Raw genomic sequence first — 19,221 nt, forward strand, 5'->3', positions numbered from 1 at the left:
AGGGAGTACCTTGCTGACCATACCAACATCCTCTGTCATTCCTCTGTGCCTTATAATTATTGGTTATTCACGCTGAACACGTGGCATGAACTGGCTCTTTCTACTGCGCACGTGCGCTGTACTCACGGTCAAGGAGCACATGACTCCTCGCTCTCTAGCGGTTACTGGGCACACAGCGCCTTGCTAAATGGCAGTACCGCTTTTATTGGCGGGAGACTATGGGAACAGTCCTTTACAGCGCACCTGCTCTAAGGACGGAGCACGCCACTCAGCCTCCTATGCGCTGCTCATCCACACCAAAAATCTGCTTTCTCTTAAGCTGGACCCCTGCCTTTAGGTCACCGGGTCTATCTGCTGCATTTAGTAGCAGTGTCGGCGCTTTGTGTGCATAGTACACAGCCCCCCTTGCTGCTTACACGCTCACAGCTGGGGACTCACCGCTGCTTTGCTTTTTTTCCCCTCAGATTCCTGCCAGGTTCCCTATCTAAACATGACCCCTCTTTCTGTGTAATGGGGCTTGTCCGTTTCCCTATTCTTTCCGCTGGGAAACAGGGGACGCAGCCTTGACAGTTCCGGACACGGTTCTGCACAGTTACCCGCAGCCCGGTCATCCTGACTCTGTACATATCTGGCCAATCAGTTCTCTAATGCAAGCAGCATAGAAGGCATGTTTTTCCAATTTTCTAGAGAAAATTATACAGTACATCCAGAAGAGTTTCAATTGTAACATCATTTGTGTGAATAATTATTCATACCTATTTGCTGCACAATATATTCATCTTTTTCAAGGTTTTGGAATATAATGTTGTAAGAGTGAAAGTAACTTGTTGAACTGTATTTTACCTCAAATGTGAAACTACTTGTCAATTGTCATCTTTACTATTTCTCCATTCCGTGTCCGGCTAGCCACTTCATTGATGTTATTAAGTTTCTTTGGCAAGAAAACAACAGCTCCATCCATATCACGTGCTTTTCCTATTAATTCATCATGCTGCTAAAGTAGAGGTGAGATTAGGGACTTAGATAACATCTGGGGACTGTAGTCAACATGACGTTGTGCCAACACCCACTGGGGTCTAGCTACCAAGTTGACATAATTTATGCACATCTGAACAGAGTTGTCAGAAAAAAAAATCCTTCAATTACATGTTTGATGGATTGTCCCGTGGAAACACCGATATAGTATTATTATTATTAATTTATTTATTTATATAGCGCCATTAATTCCATGGTGCTGTACATGACAAGGGGTTAGATACAAAGTAATAGATATCGTTTACAGAGAAAAAAATTACAATGACAGACTGGTACAGAGGGGAAAGGACCTTGTCCTTGTGGACTTTCATTCTGCAGGAGAATGGGAAAGAGACAGAAGGTGGGGGTGCAGCAACTTGGGTGGTGGTGTTGAAGTTACATCTCTGACCACCACACTTTCTAATTGACATCTCTTGAAGTGCAGCCAAAATGTCAAAATCTCTAGCTTCATTTATAGAAAATGCATGGGCTCCGTTTTGACGTCATCGCCCAACCAGTTCAGTATTAGTAGGTGAGGGCTTGTCAGAATCCTGCCCAGGAACACCAAGCTTCCGTAGTTGCGAGTACCGTTCCCATGATCTTCCACGTGCTCTTGCTCTGGCTCTTCCAGGCATGATTTCATCAAGAAGATTTAGCCTTCATAATACAGACAGATTACAACACCGCCTAAGCATTCTCCCTCTGCTACTCAGACTCTCTATCTGTGCATTGACTGCCTCTATGCAGAAGATGATGATAGATGGTAGTAGTTGGAGCATTAATATAACAAAAAGCGAAATAAACGGGCACCATCCAGCAATATCAATTTAGGTGGGATCACCTCATGCATATAAGTGAATTTACATTGAGACACATAAGAGAAAAGTATACGCACAAAAATAGGGATCACCACCAAATAATCAAATAGTTCAATAATTTTATTAAAGTGACACCACAGACAAACACTTTGTTAAAAACAATTAAAAAGTCTGAAAAAACAGACACAAATCACAAAACAATGGGTCATATTGTTGAATAGTAAAATACTATGAGCCCCAAATATAGCCGTGTACACACGTGACAGGTATCTATCAGTTTTCATAACCCAGGATCTATTCAGCAATTATAATCACAATCACAATGTCCAAATGCTGTTTGCCTATGAACCTTAGTCACAAATTTCAAATATCACAACAGCTGGATATAAGTTGTGAAAAAATACAAACAATTACTGTGTCATACAATATATTGCCAACATATTACCAGCAAGTCAGATCCTGGAGACATGGATTCACCTGAGCATGCTACCACATGGTTCCTGAGAGTGAACAGACATACGGCTACATTACAAGGAGCCCCCAAACCCACTCGTATCGACACAGTGATGTGTCTTTCTCAAGGTCAGTGCAATGCTCTGTTGTAGCCCTTAATATATATATATTTGAGATTAATAATTCTTACCAGCTGAGCTCGCTCGTGTCGAGGAAACAGATAAGCCTTGAGCTTAATGAGACGGCATCCTGCCGTTGGTAATGCGCAGGCGCCTGAATGTGACCACGGAAGTATCCAAAAATACCTATTACCAGTGCGCAGGCGCCCAAATGTATCAATGGAGATTTAAAAATTCTCCCTTCTAGAGACGCCGAGTCAATGTAAGTGCGCATGCGTCCAGAGCTTTTAGTCATTGGAAGCCATAGCGCAACCGCACCAGCCCATGATCCACTCCCACTATCAATGCGCAGGCGCTTGTACATTGTAACGAAAATGCCCCAGTCTCCCCTCCGGGACCATCGTCCTAATACAACAGCACATGTGTGAGAAATCTCACACAGTCGTGTACCACCGCGCAACCACAGTTCATAGTATAGCATGTCAGTTATATCAACATGGGCGCATAGGAACTTATTGTGAGACTATTTGTATAGCAGCCTGTGCCTGCGCAATGTTAGACACATGTGCTGTTGTATTAGGACGATGGTCCCGGAGGGGAGACTGGAGCATTTTCGTTACAATGTACAAGCGCCTGCGCATTGATAGTTGGAGTGGATCATGGGCTGGTGCGGTTGTGCTATGGCTTCCAATGACTAAAAGCTCTGGACGCATGCGCACTTACATTGACTCGGCGTCTCTAGAAGGGAGAATTTTGAAATCTCTATTGATACATTTGGGCGCCTGCGCACTGGTGATAGGTGTTTTTGGATACTTCCGTGGTCACATTCAGGCGCCTGCGCATTACCAACGGCAGGACACCGTCTCATTAAGCTCAAGGTTTATCTGTTTCCTCCACACGAGCAAGCTCAGCTGATAAGAATTATTAATCTCAAATATATATATATTAAGGGCTACAACAGAGCATTGCACTGACCTTGAGAAAAACACATCACTTTGTCGATACGCGTGGGTTTGGTGGCTCCTTGTAATGTAGCCGTATGTCTGTTCACTCTCAGGAACCATGTGGTAGCATGCTCAGGTGAATCCATGTCTCCAGGATCTGACTTGCTGGTAATATGTTGGCAATATATTGTATGACACAGTAATTGTTTGTATTTTTTCACAACTTAAATCCAGCTGTTGTGATATTTGAAATTTGTGACTAAGGTTCATAGGCAAACAGCATTTGGACATTGTGATTGTGATTATAATTGCTGAATAGATCCTGGGTTATGAAAACTGATAGATACCTGTCACGTGTGTACACGGCTATATTTGGGGCTCATAGTATTTTACTATTCAATAATATGACTAGAGTTGAGCGATACCGTCCGATACTTCAAAATATCGGATCGGAATGGATCGGCCGATCTTTAAAAAAAGTATCGGTATCGCCGATGCCGATACCGGAAGTCCCATTCAAGTCTATGAGACTTCCGGTATCGGAATTGGAAAAACCCTTTCCTGCCCTTGTACAGCCTCTCGGGGGTCTGTACGGGCCTTCCGGGGGTCTCTGCCAGCCTGCCGGGGGGCTGTGCCGGCCTGCTGGTGGGCTGTGAGGACTGCCCGGGGTCTGTACCGGCCTGCCGGTGGTCTGTGCAGGCTCCGGGGGGGCTGTGCCGGCCTGCCGGGGGGTTTGTGCAGGCTCCGGTAGTCTGTGCAGGCATCGTCCGATGGGACTACAAGTCCCATCGGGCGATGCCTGGTACCATGACAGTGATTGACACATTAGCCAATGATGGGACAGTAGTAGTCCCATCATCCGGCTAATGTGTTAAATGTAAAAAAAAAAAAAAAAAATACTACATACATACATACTACATGCATGCTACATACATACTACATGCTACATACATAGTACATATATACTACATGCATGCTACATACATACTACATGCATGCTACATACATACTACATGCTACATATATACTACATGCTACATACATACTACATACATACTACATGCATGCTACATACATGCTACATGCTACATACATACTACATATATACTACATGCATGCTACATACATACTACATACATACTACATATATGCATCATACATACTACATACATACTACATATATACTACATGCATGCTACATACATACTACATATATACTACATGCATGCTACATACATACTACATGCTACATATATACTACATACATACTACATATATACTACATGCATGCTACACACATACTACATGCATGCTACATACATACTACATGCTACATATATACTACATACATACTACATACATACTACATGCATGCTACATACATACTACATATATACTACATGCATGCTACATACTACATACATACTACATACATACTACATACATACTACATGCATGCTACATACATACTACATACATACTACATGCATGCTACATACATACTACATGCTACATATATACTACATACATACTACATACATACTACATACAGTCATGGCCAAAAGTATTGACACCCCTGCAATTCTGTCAGATAATACTCAGTTTCTTCCTGAAAATGATTGCAAACACAAATTCTTTGGTATTATTATCTTCATTTAATTTGTCTTAAATGAAAAAACACAAAAAGAATTGTCCTAAAGCCAAACTGAATATAATTCCACACCAAACATAAAAAAGAGGGTGGGCAAAAGTATTAGCACTGTGCGAAAAATCATGTGATGCTTCTCTAATTTGTGTAATTAACAGCACCTGTAACTTACCTGTGGCACCTAACAGGTGTTTGCAATAACTAAATCACACTTGCAGCCAGTTGACATGGATTAAAGTTGACTCAACCTCTGTCCTGTGTCCTTGTGTGTACCACATTGAGCATGGAGAAAAGAAAGAAGACCAAAGAACTGTCTGAGGACTTGAGAAACCAAATTGTGAGGAAGCATGAGCAATCTCAAGGCTACAAGTCCATCTCCAAAGACCTGAATGTTCCTGTGTCTACCGTGCGCAGTGTCATCAAGAAGTTTAAAGCCCACGGCACTGTGGCTAACCTCCCTAGATGTGGCCGGAAAAGAAAAATTGACAAGAGATTTCAACGCAAGATTGTGCAGATGTTGGATAAAGAACCTCCACTAACATCCAAACAAGTTCAAGCTGCCCTGCAGTCTGAGGGTACAACGGTGTCAACCCGTACTATCCGTCGGCATCTGAATGAAAAGGGACTGTATGGTAGGAGACCCAGGAAGACTCCACTTCTTACCCCGAGACATAAAAAAGCCAGGCTGGAGTTTGCCAAAACTTACCTGAAAAAGCCTAAAACATTTTGGAAGAATGTTCTTTGGTCAGATGAGACAAAAGTAGAGCTTTTAGGGCAAAAGCATCAACATAGAGTTTACAGGAGAAAAAAGAGGCATTCAAAGAAAAGTACACGGTCCCTACAGTCAAACATGGCGGAGGTTCCCTGATGTTTTGGGGTTGCTTTGCTGCCTCTGGCACTGGACTGCTTGACCGTGTGCATGGCATTATGAAGTCAGAAGACTACCAACAAATTTTGCAGCATAATTTAGGGCCCAGTGTGAGAAAGCTGGGTCTACCTCAGAGGTCATGGGTCTTCCAGCAGGACAATAACCCAAAACACACTTCAAAAAGCACTAGAAAATGGTTTGAGAGAAAGCACTGGAGACTTCTAAGGTGGCCAGCAATGAGTCCAGACCTGAATCCCATAGAACCCCTGTGGAGAGATGTAAAAATGGCAGTTTGGAGAAGGCACCCTTCAAATATCAGGGACCTGGAGTAGTTTGCCAAAGAAGAATGGTCTAAAATTCCAGCAGAGCATTGTAAGAAACTTATTGATGGTTACCGGAAGCGGTTGGTCGCAGTTATTTTGGCTAAAGGTTGTGCAACCAAGTATTAGGCTGAGGGTGCCAATACTTTTGTCCGGCCCATTTTTGGAGTTTTGTGTGAAATGATCAATGTTTTGCTTTTTGCTTCGTTCTCTTTTGTGTTTTTTCATTTAAGACAAATTAAATGAAGATAATACCAAAGAATTTGTGTTTGCAATCATTTTCAGGAAGAAACTGAATATTATCTGATAGAATTGCAGGGGTGTCAATACTTTTGGCCATGACTGTATATACTACATGCATGCTACATACATACTACATGCATGCTACATACATACTACATGCTACATATATACTACATACATAGTACATACATACTACATGCATGCTACATACATACTACATGCTACATGCATGCTACATACATACTACATGCATGCTACATACATACTACATGCTACATGCATGCTACATACATACTACATGCTACATGCATGCTACATACATACTACATGCTACATGCATGCTACATACATACTACATGCTACATGCATGCTACATACATACTACATGCTACATACATACTACATATATACTACATGCATGCTACATACATACTACATGCTACATACATACTACATACATACTACATGCATGCTACATACATACTACATGCTACATGCATGCCACATACATACTACATGCTACATACATACCACATATATACTACATGCATGCTACATACATACTACATGATACATGCATGCTACATACATACTACATGCTACATACATGCTACATACATACTACATGCTACATACATACTATATATATACTACATGCATGCTACATACATACTACATGCATGCTACATACATACTACATGCTACATACATACCACATATATACTACATGCATGCTACATACATACTACATGCTACATACATACTACATACATATTACATGCATGCTAAATGCATACTACATGCTACATACATGCTACATACATGCTACATACATACTACATGCATGCTACATACAATACATTCATACAATACATACATAGACATACAGTACATATAACATAGAGTAACATACTTACCAATACTTGTCACATTGTTCCCTGAAGCCATTGTCTTTTACAGAATAAATATTAACATAACAAACCACAAAAATACTCACCCATGATCCGAAGCAGTCCACGAGTGTGTCCCATGACGATCTTGGGTAGAGAACTGCAGCATCAGCTGATGCTGCCGCTCTCTACGGGCTGCAGGAATCCAATGACGGAAGGTAGGTATCCTTAAGTGGCGGAGGAATACAGTGCGGAAGGATACCTACCTTCCTTCATTGGATTCCTGCAGCCCGTAGAGAGCGGCAGCATCAGCTGATGCTGCAGTTCTCTACCCAAGATCGTCGTGGGACACACTCGAGGACTGCTTCGGATCATGGGTGAGTATTTTTGTGGTTTGTTATGTTAATATTTATTCCGTAAAAGACAATGGCTTTGGGGAACAATGTGACAAGTATTGGTAAGTATGTTACTCTATGTTATATGTACTGTATGTCTATGTATGTATTGTATGAATGTATTGTATGTAGCATGCATGTAGTATGTATGTAGTATGTATGTAGCATGTATGTAGTATGTATGTAGCATGCATGTAGTATATATGTAGTATGTATGTAGCATGTAGTATGTATGTAGCATGCATGTAGTATATATGTAGTATGTATGTAGCATGTAGCATGCATGTAGTATATATGTAGTATGTATGTAGCATGTAGTATGTATGTAGCATGCATGTAGTATATATGTAGTATGCATGTAGTATGTATGTAGTATATATGTGGTATGTATGTAGCATGTAGTATGTATGTAGCATGCATGTAGTATGTATGTAGTATGTATGTAGCATGTAGTATGTATGTAGCATGCATGTAGTATATATGTAGTATGTATGTAGTATGTATGTAGCATGTAGTATGTATGTAGCATGCATGTAGCATGTAGTATGTATGTAGCATGCATGTAGCATGTAGTATGTATGTAGCATGCATGTAGCATGTAGTATGTATGTAGCATGCATGTAGTATATATGTGGTATGTATGTAGCATGCATGTAGCATGTAGTATGTATGTAGCATGCATGTAGTATATATGTGGTATGTATGTAGCATGCATGTAGTATGTATGTATGTAGTATTTTTTTTTTTTTTTTTTTTTAACATTTAACACATTAGCCGGATGATGGGACTACTACTGTCCCATCATTGGCTAATGTGTCAATCACTGTCATGGTAGCAGGCATCGCCCGATGGGACTTGTAGTCCCATCGGACGATGCCTGCACAGACCCCCGGACATCAGCACAGCCCCCCGGCAGGTCGGTACAGACCCCCACAGGGTGCACAGCCCCCCGGCAGGCCGGCACAGCCCCCCCCCCGGCAGGCCGGTACAGACCCCCACAGGGTGCACAGACCACCGGCAGGCCGGCACAGACCCCGGGCAGTCCACACAGCCCCCCGGCAGGCCGGCACAGCCCCCCGGCAGGCCGGCAGAGACCCCCGGAAGGCCCGAAATGACGGCGCATCATGATGCGCACACACAGCGCATCATGATGACGTCATTTCGGCTGTCAATCAACTTTGAACTTCTGATTCCGATGCCCTGCCCGATATTGAAAAAATATCGGATGTCGGTATCGGAATTCCGATACAGCAAGTATCGGCCGATACCCGATACTTGCGGTATCGTTATGCTCAACTCTAAATATGACCCATTGTTTTGTGATTTGTGTGTTTTTTCAGACTTTTTAATTGTTTTTAGCAAAGTGTTTGTCTGTGGTGTCACTTTAATAAAATTATTGAACTATTTGATTATTCGGTGGGGATCCCTATTTTTGTGCGTATACTTTTCTCTTATGTGTCTCTAAGTAGTTAGAGCATTTAGCACAGTCATGAAGCAGCCATAACAACTTAAAACAGATTTTTTTCTACCAACATACTGTAAAATATGTGTTTTGTTTTTTTTTTTGGATGCAAAAGATTGCTGGATATAACAAGAGTGACAGACTGCAAAATAAGGGAATTTATCCCTAAAATGCCATAATTTTTGGCACACAGATGTATGAGGTGTGTCAGAGATATACCCCACTGCAAAATATGTGCCCTGTTTTTTAAAATAATGCAACATATTGCTGTATATAACTTGAGTAACAGACAGGAAAACACTGGAATACTGGCCTGAAGAACCCAAATTTTTATCTCACGGATGTATGAGGAGTGTCAAAGATATGCCCCACTGTAAAATAAGTAGCCTGTTTTTTATGCAACAGAGTGCTGGATATAACTAGATTAACAGACTGCAAAAAAAAGTGAATTTAGGCCTAAAATGCCAAAAAATTTTGCACACGGATGTATGAGGCGTGTCACAGATATGATCCCACAGTAAAATGTGGCCTGTTATTTAAAAAAATGCAACATAGTGCTGTATATTAGAGTTGAGCGAAACGGGTCAAAAAATTTCAAAAGTCGCCGACTTTTGGTAAAGTCGGGTTTCATGAAACGAAACCCGACCCTAGGGTGAGGTCGGCCACGAGCTCGGCGACTTTAGCCCCAAAGTCGCGATTCAAAAGTTTGTTTTCCGCCCTTTTTCAGCCAATCAGGATCCACGGACACTGTGGGCAACGTGATGACATAGGCAGGGGTCACCACCATCTTTGAGAAGGGCATGCAAGTGATTGGCTTGCTTTGGGGGGGCGTCACAGGGGGTATAAAAGGGCGTGCACGCCGACCGCCATGTTACTCATGCTGATCTCAGAATAGGGAGAGCTGCTGCTGCTGCTGATTCTGTAGGGAGAGCGTTAGGCAGGGAACAAGACACCAAAAACTGCTTCTGCTGCTAGCGATTTTGCCTGTACAACACACCAGCCACTGTGTGTGCAGTGCAAGTGGAGGCTATATTTTGCTGGATCAGCTGTGTTGGTTGTTAGGCTGCCTTATAAGGCTTCCTGATAGCTGCATTGCTGTTTTCCCACTGCTCTGCAAACTGCTTTTTTAAAAGCAATCCAAATTTTTTTTTTTGTCCTGGTGAGGTACTGAGCGTGCATTTTTTCACACCATACAGCGGTGCACGCTCCTCTCTCAGTACCGTGTAACGGCTGTTATCACGGCCACAGCGAAGCTATCTGTGTGTCACTCTGTAAGAATAAGTCGAGGACATGTACAGACCTACACCTTCTAGTTTTGTCTGCTTTTCAAACAGTTAAGTATATTTGCTGTTTGATCACATTCAAAACTATAGAGAGACAGCGTGTGTCAGTCCGTATACTTAAAAAACACGGAGCTTGACAATTTTACGGACACCGGACAGCGGTGTACGTGCACGCTCTTCTCTCAGTACCGTGTAACGGCTGTTAACACGGCCACAGAGAAGCTATCTGTGTGTCACTCTGTAAGAATAAGTCGAGGACATGTTCCGTTCTTACAGACCTACACCTTCTAGTTTTGTCTGCTTTTCAAACAGTTAAGTATATTTGCTGTTTGATCACATTAAAAACTATAGAGAGAGACAGCGTGTGTCAGTCCGTATACTTAAAAAACACGGAGCTTGACAATTTTACGGACACCGGACAGTGGTGTACGTGCACGCTCCTCTCTCAGTACCGTGTAACGGCTGTTATCACGGCCACAGTGAAGCTATCTGTGTGTCACTCTGTAAGAATAAGTCGAGGACATGTTCCGTTCTTACAGACCTACACTCTAGGGAGATTCCTATTCTGCCCAATTCTATAAACACCTTGTAGTTTGTCATACACTAGCCAATTTCTGCCTGTGACATAGCGGTGTGATATTCACTGGGCCTCACACAATAGAACAGTGTCCACAAGTGTGTTCAGAAATTTTACATCTCCCCTGTCCTATAGTGATATTTTTCACACCTGCGACATTGAGCCTGTGACATAGAGATGTGATATTAACTGGGCCTCACACAACCGTGTCCACAAGTGTGTTCAGAAATTCTGCATCTCCCCTGTCCTATTGTGACATTTTTCACACCTGCGACATTGAGCCTGTGACATAGCAGTGTGATATTAACTGGACCTCACACAACAGTGTCCACAAGTGTGTTCAGAAATTCTAAATCTCCCCTGTCCTATATTGACATTTTTCACACCTGCGACATTGAGCTTGTGACATGGCGGTGTGATATTAACTGGGCCTTACACAACAGTGTCCACAAGTGTGTTCAGAAATTCTACATCTCCCCTGTCCTATAGTGACATTTTTCACACCTGCAACATTGAGCCTGTGACATAGCGGTGTGATATTAACTGGGCCTCACACAACAGTGTCCACAAGTGTGTTCAGAAATTCTACATCTCCCCTGTCCTATAGTGACATTTTTCACACCTGCGACATTGAGCCTGTGACATAGCGGTGTGATATTAACTGGGCCTCACACAATCCAACAGTGTCCACAAGTGTGTTCAGAAATTCTACATCTCCCCTGTCCTATAGTGACATTTTTCACACCTGCGACATTGAGCCTGTGACATAGCGGTGTGATATTAACTGGGCCTCACACAACAGTGTCCACAAGTGTGTTCAGAAATTCTAAATCTACCCTGTCCTACAGTGACATTTTTCACTCCTGCGACATTGAGCCTGTGACATAGCGGTGTGATATTAACTGGACCTCACACAACAGTGTCCACAAGTGTGTTCAGAAATTCTAAATCTCCCCTGTCCTACAGTGACATTTTTCACACCTGCGACATTGAGCCTGTGACATAGCGGTGTGATATTAACTGGGCCTCACACAACAGTGTCCACAAGTGTGTTCAGAAATTCTACATCTCCCCTGTCCTATAGTGACATTTTTCACACCTGTGACATTGAGCCTGTGACATAGTGGTGTGATATTAACTGGGCCTCACACAATCCAACAGTGTCCACAAGTGTGTTCAAAAATTCTACATCTCCCCTGTCCTATAGTGACATTTTTCCCACCTACGACATTGAGCCTGTGACATAGCGGTGTGATATTAACTGGGCCTCACACAACAGTGTCCACAAGTGTGTTCAGAAATTCGACGTCTCCCCTGTCCTATATACACCTTGTACCTGGTTTTACATTACTATATAGTTTGTGGGATTTTGTGGACATTTTTACCAAAAATGAGGAAGGCTGGTGGAAGAGGCCGTGGAATTGGGCGGGGGTTGCCAGCTGGTAATGATGGTGTTGGTGGTGGATCTGATGGTAGTGGCAAAAGCAAAATAGGACCGAATGCAGGAGGTGTTGAGCCTGCGTCATCATCTGGCTCCGCAAGGCCTCGAAGGCTTAGTTTTCTATGAGTTGGCAAACCGCTTTTAAAGCCAGAGCATCAGGAAAAAGTTTTGGCTTACATTGCTGACTCAGCCTCCAGCTCTATCGCCTCCTCTTCTGAAGTTGTAAAAAATAAAAGCACTGAGTCGTCATTGGAGGGTCATGTTCATGAACCACACCTTTCCTTGTGTCCTTCACCCCAACCAAGATTGAAGGATGACGCAGGCCATACAACTGATTACTCCATGGAGCTGTTTTCACATACCATGCCTGGGTTATCAAGTGAAATGGTGAATTACCCAGGCCAAGATGAATCTGACATGGAGTGCACTGATGCACAGCCACTGATAGATGATTCTGCTGGTACATTCAGTCAGAGCACTACATTGTCCTCACAGTGTAATGAGCCAGATTCTGACCCTGATGAGACTCAGGTGCCCCTTCCCGCATACTATACCACCATACACGGTGACACAGAGGAAGGTGCACATGACATTGAAGAGGAGGTGATGGATGACCCAGTTGTTGACCCAGATTGGCATCCATTGGGGGAAGAGGGTGCTGCTTCCAATAGCTCAGATGAGGAGGAGGAGCATCCACAGCAGACATCGACATCGCAACAGCTGTTATCTGGCAGGCCCGGAGCACTCCAAAGACAGGTTCCAAAAATTAAAAGAGTTGCTGGACAGCTTGTCCAGACGGTCAAAATAGCACAGCGTGCTAGGCCGCAAAATGTCTTCCAAAGTAGGAAGAGTTCAGTGTGGCACTTTTTTGAACAAAATCCTCATGATCAGGCCAAGGTTATCAGTAAGAAGTGCGCAAAGACCTTTATGCGAGGGGAAAATCTGAAAAATTTGAATACCAGTTGCATGCTTAGGCATTTAACCAGCATGCACTTGCAAGCGTGGACACAACACCAAACCTCAAGTACCACATGTGCAACTGATCACAAAGAAGGTAGTCAGCAACGCTACATTGTTTCCCCCACTGTAAGCCCACCGGTTAGCACAGCAGCAAATGTTGAGGTGTCTTTGCAAGGCCAAAGCAGTCAGGGAATCCCACTGTTATATCAACGAAAGACTGAATCTAGGCCATCAGAAAGAACACCAACTCCATCACCATCATCAACCCTCTCTCAGTCCGCCCTGTCCACCGCTAGTTCCACCATATGCAGCTCTCAAGTCCAGCTCACCCTCCCAGAGACTATGAGTAGGTCAAGAAAGTACTCAGTCTCTCATCTGCATACACTGGGTTTGAACGCCCACATTGCCAAACTAATCTCGCTAGAGATGATGCCCTATCGGTTGGTGGAAAGCGCAGCTTTCTGCGAACTCATGGCCTATGCAGTATCACGCTATGACCTACCCAGTAGGTCACTTCTTCTCTCGCAAAGCCATCCCAGCCCTCCACCATCATGTGAAAGACCGCATTGTCCATGCACTCAAGCAGTCAGTGAGTGGAAAGGTGCACCTCACAACAGATGCATGGTCCAGTCGGCATGGCCAATGCCGTTACGTGTCCATCACTGTGCACTGGGTTAATGTGGTGGATGCAGGGTCCACAGGGGACAGCGGTGGTGGGACAGTGCTGCCTAGCCCACGGTATAGGAAATAGTTGGCTGTAGGCGTTCGACCCTCCTCCTCCAGAAGCGAAAGCTCGTCCACAGAGCGCAGTCGTACGAGCACTCCATCTGCAGCTGCCACTGTTGCACACGAGGTGTCCCCCTATTGAGCAGCTAGTGGAAAGCGTCAGCAGGCTGTGTTGCAGATGATGTGTTTGGGCGACAGACACACCGCGGAGGTGCTGGCCGAGTACTTTCAGCGACAAACTGAGTCATGGCTGGGCAGTATACATCTTGAGGCAGGCAAGGTTGTTAGTGATAACGGCCGTAATTTTGTGGCAGCCATAGCCCTTTCAAAACTCAGCCACATACCTTGCTTGGCTCACAACTTGAACCTGGTGGTGCAGTGCTTCCTCAACAATTATCCGGAGTTAACAGCCCTGCTCCAGAAGGTGCGAAGACTGTGCGCGCACATCCGCCGGTCGCCTGTACACTCCATTCGTATGCAGAAGCTGCAGCGATTGCTCCACCTTCCCAACCACCACCTCATTATCGACATTGCAACAAGGTGGAACTCCACCCTGCACATGGTGGAGCGGCTGTGCGAGCAGAGGCAGGCCATAATGCATTTGTGGGAGGATACACGGCCAGGCACTTTGAGAGCAGACATGGAGTTGACAGGTGTGCAGTGGTCGAAGCTGAAAGACCTCTGTAAAGTCCTTCAGTGTTTTGAGGAATGCACACGGCTGGTAAGCACAGATGATGCCATCCTAAGCATGAGCATCCCACTTATGCGTCTGCTCATGCAAACTTTGACGCACCTTAAGGAGCAGGTGTCTGCAGCCAATGTTGATGAGGAGGAAGAGGAGGAGGGAATCCTTGATGACATTCATCCATTGTCTGCTCAGGGACCTATCCTGGACGAGGTGGAGGAAGAAGAGGAGGAGGAGGATGATGATGGGGATGATTACTTAGGGGAGGAGGATGCATCTCGTGGGGCAAGTGAAAATGTTGGCATGGCAAGGTCTGGTACAGGGTTTGTGCATGACTGGAGGGATGTGGATTTGCCAGAAAGTGCTCCTCCAACCAGCACTCGCAGTGCATCATTGACACCGGGAACATTGGCCCACATGTCAGATTATGCCTTGCAGATCCTAAAAAGGGACCACCGCATTGCCAAAATGATGAACGATGACGACTACTGGTTGGCCAGCATCCTGGATCCACGCTATAAAGGCAAATTACAAAACATCATGCCACACGAGAACCCTGACCTAATATTGGCTAATAAACAAGCAACTCTGGTAAACCGGTTGGTTGAGGCATTCCAAGCACACAGCAGCTGTGATGGTTCTCACACGAGCCGTACGGGCCGGGGGCAGCTTGGCAGAGGTGTTCGTGGTGCACACAGTAGAAGTGGCGTTGGAGACAGGGGTTTCATGACAATGATGTGGACTGATTTTTCAAGTACCGCTCACACAACTGGTAATACTGCATCGATGGAAAGTGACAGGAGACAGCAGTTGTGAACTATGGTTACAAACTACTTTTCCTCCCATATCGATGTTCTCCCACACAGGTCATTCCCCTTTGGCTATTGGGCCGCTAAACTGGACACCTGGCCTGAATTGGCCCAATATGCCTTACAGGAGCTCGCTTGCCCAGCTGCAAGTGTGCTATCGGAAAGAGTCTTCAGTGCAGCTGGATCAATCCTGACAGAAAAAAGGACCCGTCTGTCAACCCAAAATGTGGATGATCTAACCTTCATTAAAATGAACCATGCATGGGTTTCCAAGGATTTTGTCCCACCTTCCCCTGATGACACATAGAGTGACAGAAAAATGGCTTGCTTTGGTCCTCCTCTTCCTGGGACTTGAACAATTTCGCCTTTTGCATCAGCTGAATGTCCAACATCAACATATGCCACTTTCTAAAACTCCTTAACTGTGCTGCCTCCCCCCCATGGCTAGGGTCACCACCTAGCACATGAAAACGTGCGAGTGCCGTTGCCCTGGACAGGTGGGTAGCGGGCACTGTCACAGGGTCCCTCAGAGTGCAATCAAGTGTCTTTGACGGTGGTGGTGCACACCCGCCGTCAGACACACCGCCGTACTATGAGGGGCCCAGTGCCAGTACCGACGCCCACAAGTGTGCCCCCCTTGCTTGGGCAGGGCCCCAGCATTTGCAATCTTTACCTCTCCCTGCTCCTCCGTTGTGTAGTCTGGGCCGTCAAATCCATACTGTGCCTGGCACCGTTTGAGCCTGCCTCCTGATCTATAGACATATATTTTGAATGTGTACACTATGCTATCCATACATGTTATCCGGGGATACGGTACCCTTTCTCACCTTTGTGCAATCACGTGTAATCCATACTGGGCCTGACACCGTCTGAGCCTGCCTCCTGATCTATAGACATATATTTTGAATGTGTACACTATGCTATCCATACATGTTATCCGGGGATACGGTACCCTTTCTCACCTTTGTGCAAACACGTGTAATCCATACTGGGCCTGACACCGTTTGAGCCTGCCTCCTGATCTATAGACATATATTTTGAATGTGTACACTATGCTATCCATACATGTTATCCGGGGATACGGTACCCTTTCTCACCTTTGTGCAATCACGTGTAATCCATACTGGGCCTGACACCATTTGAGCCTGCCTCCTGATCTATAGACATATATTTTGAATGTGTACACTATGCTATCCATACATGTTATCCGGGGATACGGTACCCTTTCTCACCTTTGTGCAATCACATGTAATCCATACTGGGCCTGAGAACGGCTGGCGAGCTGTTAAGCAAGCTACAGCACCTGTGGTTTGCACACGTAAGTTTTTCATTTTTTCAGGAATGGCGGTTAGGCCTAATTCCGGAACTGCGGTTGACCTGCACTTACTGGGAAATCATCATTCGCGGGTAATAATTGTAATCCCAGATCCCCATCACTAACTTTGTTCAGCGGGTTATCTGCACCTGTAAGCGACAAACGCTGGCCTTTTCAGCGCACATGCAGCCACGGACATGTAAGGGCATGACACACCAGTTATTGGCCAATCTCACGTGCCAGAGCCTCGCGTGTCCCTCTAGTAAGCCGGACTTGGACCGCGGGGCATGACGGAGTCTTGTTCGTTAACGGAATTAAGCTTGCAATGTGTGCATCTTTTTTGTTGCTTGATGGTTGAGGTTGCCCATGTTGAGTCAAATTACGCCGTAGGCTCCACTCCTGGTGGTGCCCGTCTGGACATTTCTTTAAGGTTCAGCTTTGCAACCATACTGCCCACGTAAAACAAACACTTTGCCTTCATGAACGCTGTTTGGAGGGTCATGACTCGTGGGAATAATGCCGCCCAATCAGTTAACCTGCTAGAGAGATCCTTCGTTGCTCCCAAGCATGACATCACACTCCCTAGGAGGAAGGTAATGCCACTGTGGCGACCGTACTCCTGGGGGCGACACAAGTGGACTGATGCCCAGCCACTGCTCGATGAATCTGCTGGTACATTGACCCAGACCACTACATTCCCCTCGCATGCTACACGGCCTGAATCTGACGCTGATGAAACTCAGGTTACCCTTCCCATATACAGTTCCATCTTACACGGTGACAAAGAGGAAGCTGCAGATGAAAGTGCAGGTTCGGCCCACCCGCAGTCAGACACACCACTGTACTATCAGGGGCCCTGTGCCAGTGCCGTCGCCAATGAGTGGGCCCCCCCTGCTTGCTCAGGATCACAGCACTTGCAAGGTTGAAATACTGTGCAGTGAGATGGAAGATGGGGACGACGGGGAGTCCAGACTAGTACAGGGATTCCCTAGCGAGGAGACTTATTTCATTGTTTTCAATGTTGAGACAGCAGTTTTTGGGGAGCACTATACTCTGGAGAATGATAGATGGGGCCCACCATACACTGGAACATTCCAAAGGTGGACATTAGACACTGGAGCAGCATTTACAGGGCCCATTATACACTAGAGCATTAGAAATGGGGCCCATTATGTTTGGAACATTATTTGGGCCCATAAGACAGTGGAGCTTCATCCTTGGGGACCAACATATACTGTAGCATTATGTGGAGCTCATCATTTACTGTTTCAAACATTATATGGGACCAATGATTCTGTATGGAGAAATAGATGGGCCTCGTCATGAGATGTAAAAAGTGAATTATTTTTCATTGCACTATACCGCTATTTCTCTGCCGTATCAAAGCATGATGAGTTGTGGTATGTGTTAAAGGGGCGCTCATTCGCCCAGGGCACATGAAAACCTGGAGCCAGCCCTACCCCCCACAACTTTAGCCAAATAACCCAATTTTTCAGTGTGTAACTTGTATTATGAAGTTAATTAAGGTTGACAAGCTTAAGTAAGAAGAATTGATGCTTTTGGCATTCAAATGGGCACTGTAGGTGTGTTTCCTGTCCTCCTCTCACTGCCGACTTTAATTCCCCATTGACTTACATTGGGTTTCGTGTTTCGGTCGGACCCCCGACTTTTCCCTATAGTCGCCCGATTTTGCTCGACCCGACTTTTGGAAAAGTTGGGTTTCATGAAACGAAACTCGACCCTAAAAAAGCAAAAGTCGCTCAACTCTACTGTATATAACTTGAGTAACAGGAAAACACTGGAATACCGGCCTAAAAATCCCAAATTTTTATCACACGGATGTATGAGGTGTGTCACAGATATACCCCACTGTAAATTAAGTGGCCTGGTTTTTTTATGCAAAAGAGTGCTGGATATAACAAGAGTGTCAGACTGCAAAAAAAGTGAATTTAGGCCTAAAATGCCAAAAATTTTTGCACATGGATATATGAGGCATGTCAGGGAAAGGGCTCCCACTAGGAATTTTTTTGACCCATACTGGCAAAATTTTCGGGGCCCCCTTGAGACTCCGCCAAGGCTCCATCCCAGCCCCGCCTCCACCCCTCAAACTGTCCACAGTTCCACCGCTCTCTCTCTTGGAAAAAACTCCACTTTCACCAATCACACATTAACAGTTCCAATCACCAGATCACACATATAGTCAGCAGCTTTTGTTTTGACCAAAAGATTTTTTAAGCTGCCACCATGACAA

The sequence above is a fragment of the Dendrobates tinctorius genome, unplaced genomic scaffold (assembly GCF_039654945.1).
Source record: "Dendrobates tinctorius isolate UK_male_01 unplaced genomic scaffold, ASM3965494v1 ptg000163l, whole genome shotgun sequence".
Taxonomy (NCBI): domain Eukaryota; kingdom Metazoa; phylum Chordata; class Amphibia; order Anura; family Dendrobatidae; genus Dendrobates; species Dendrobates tinctorius.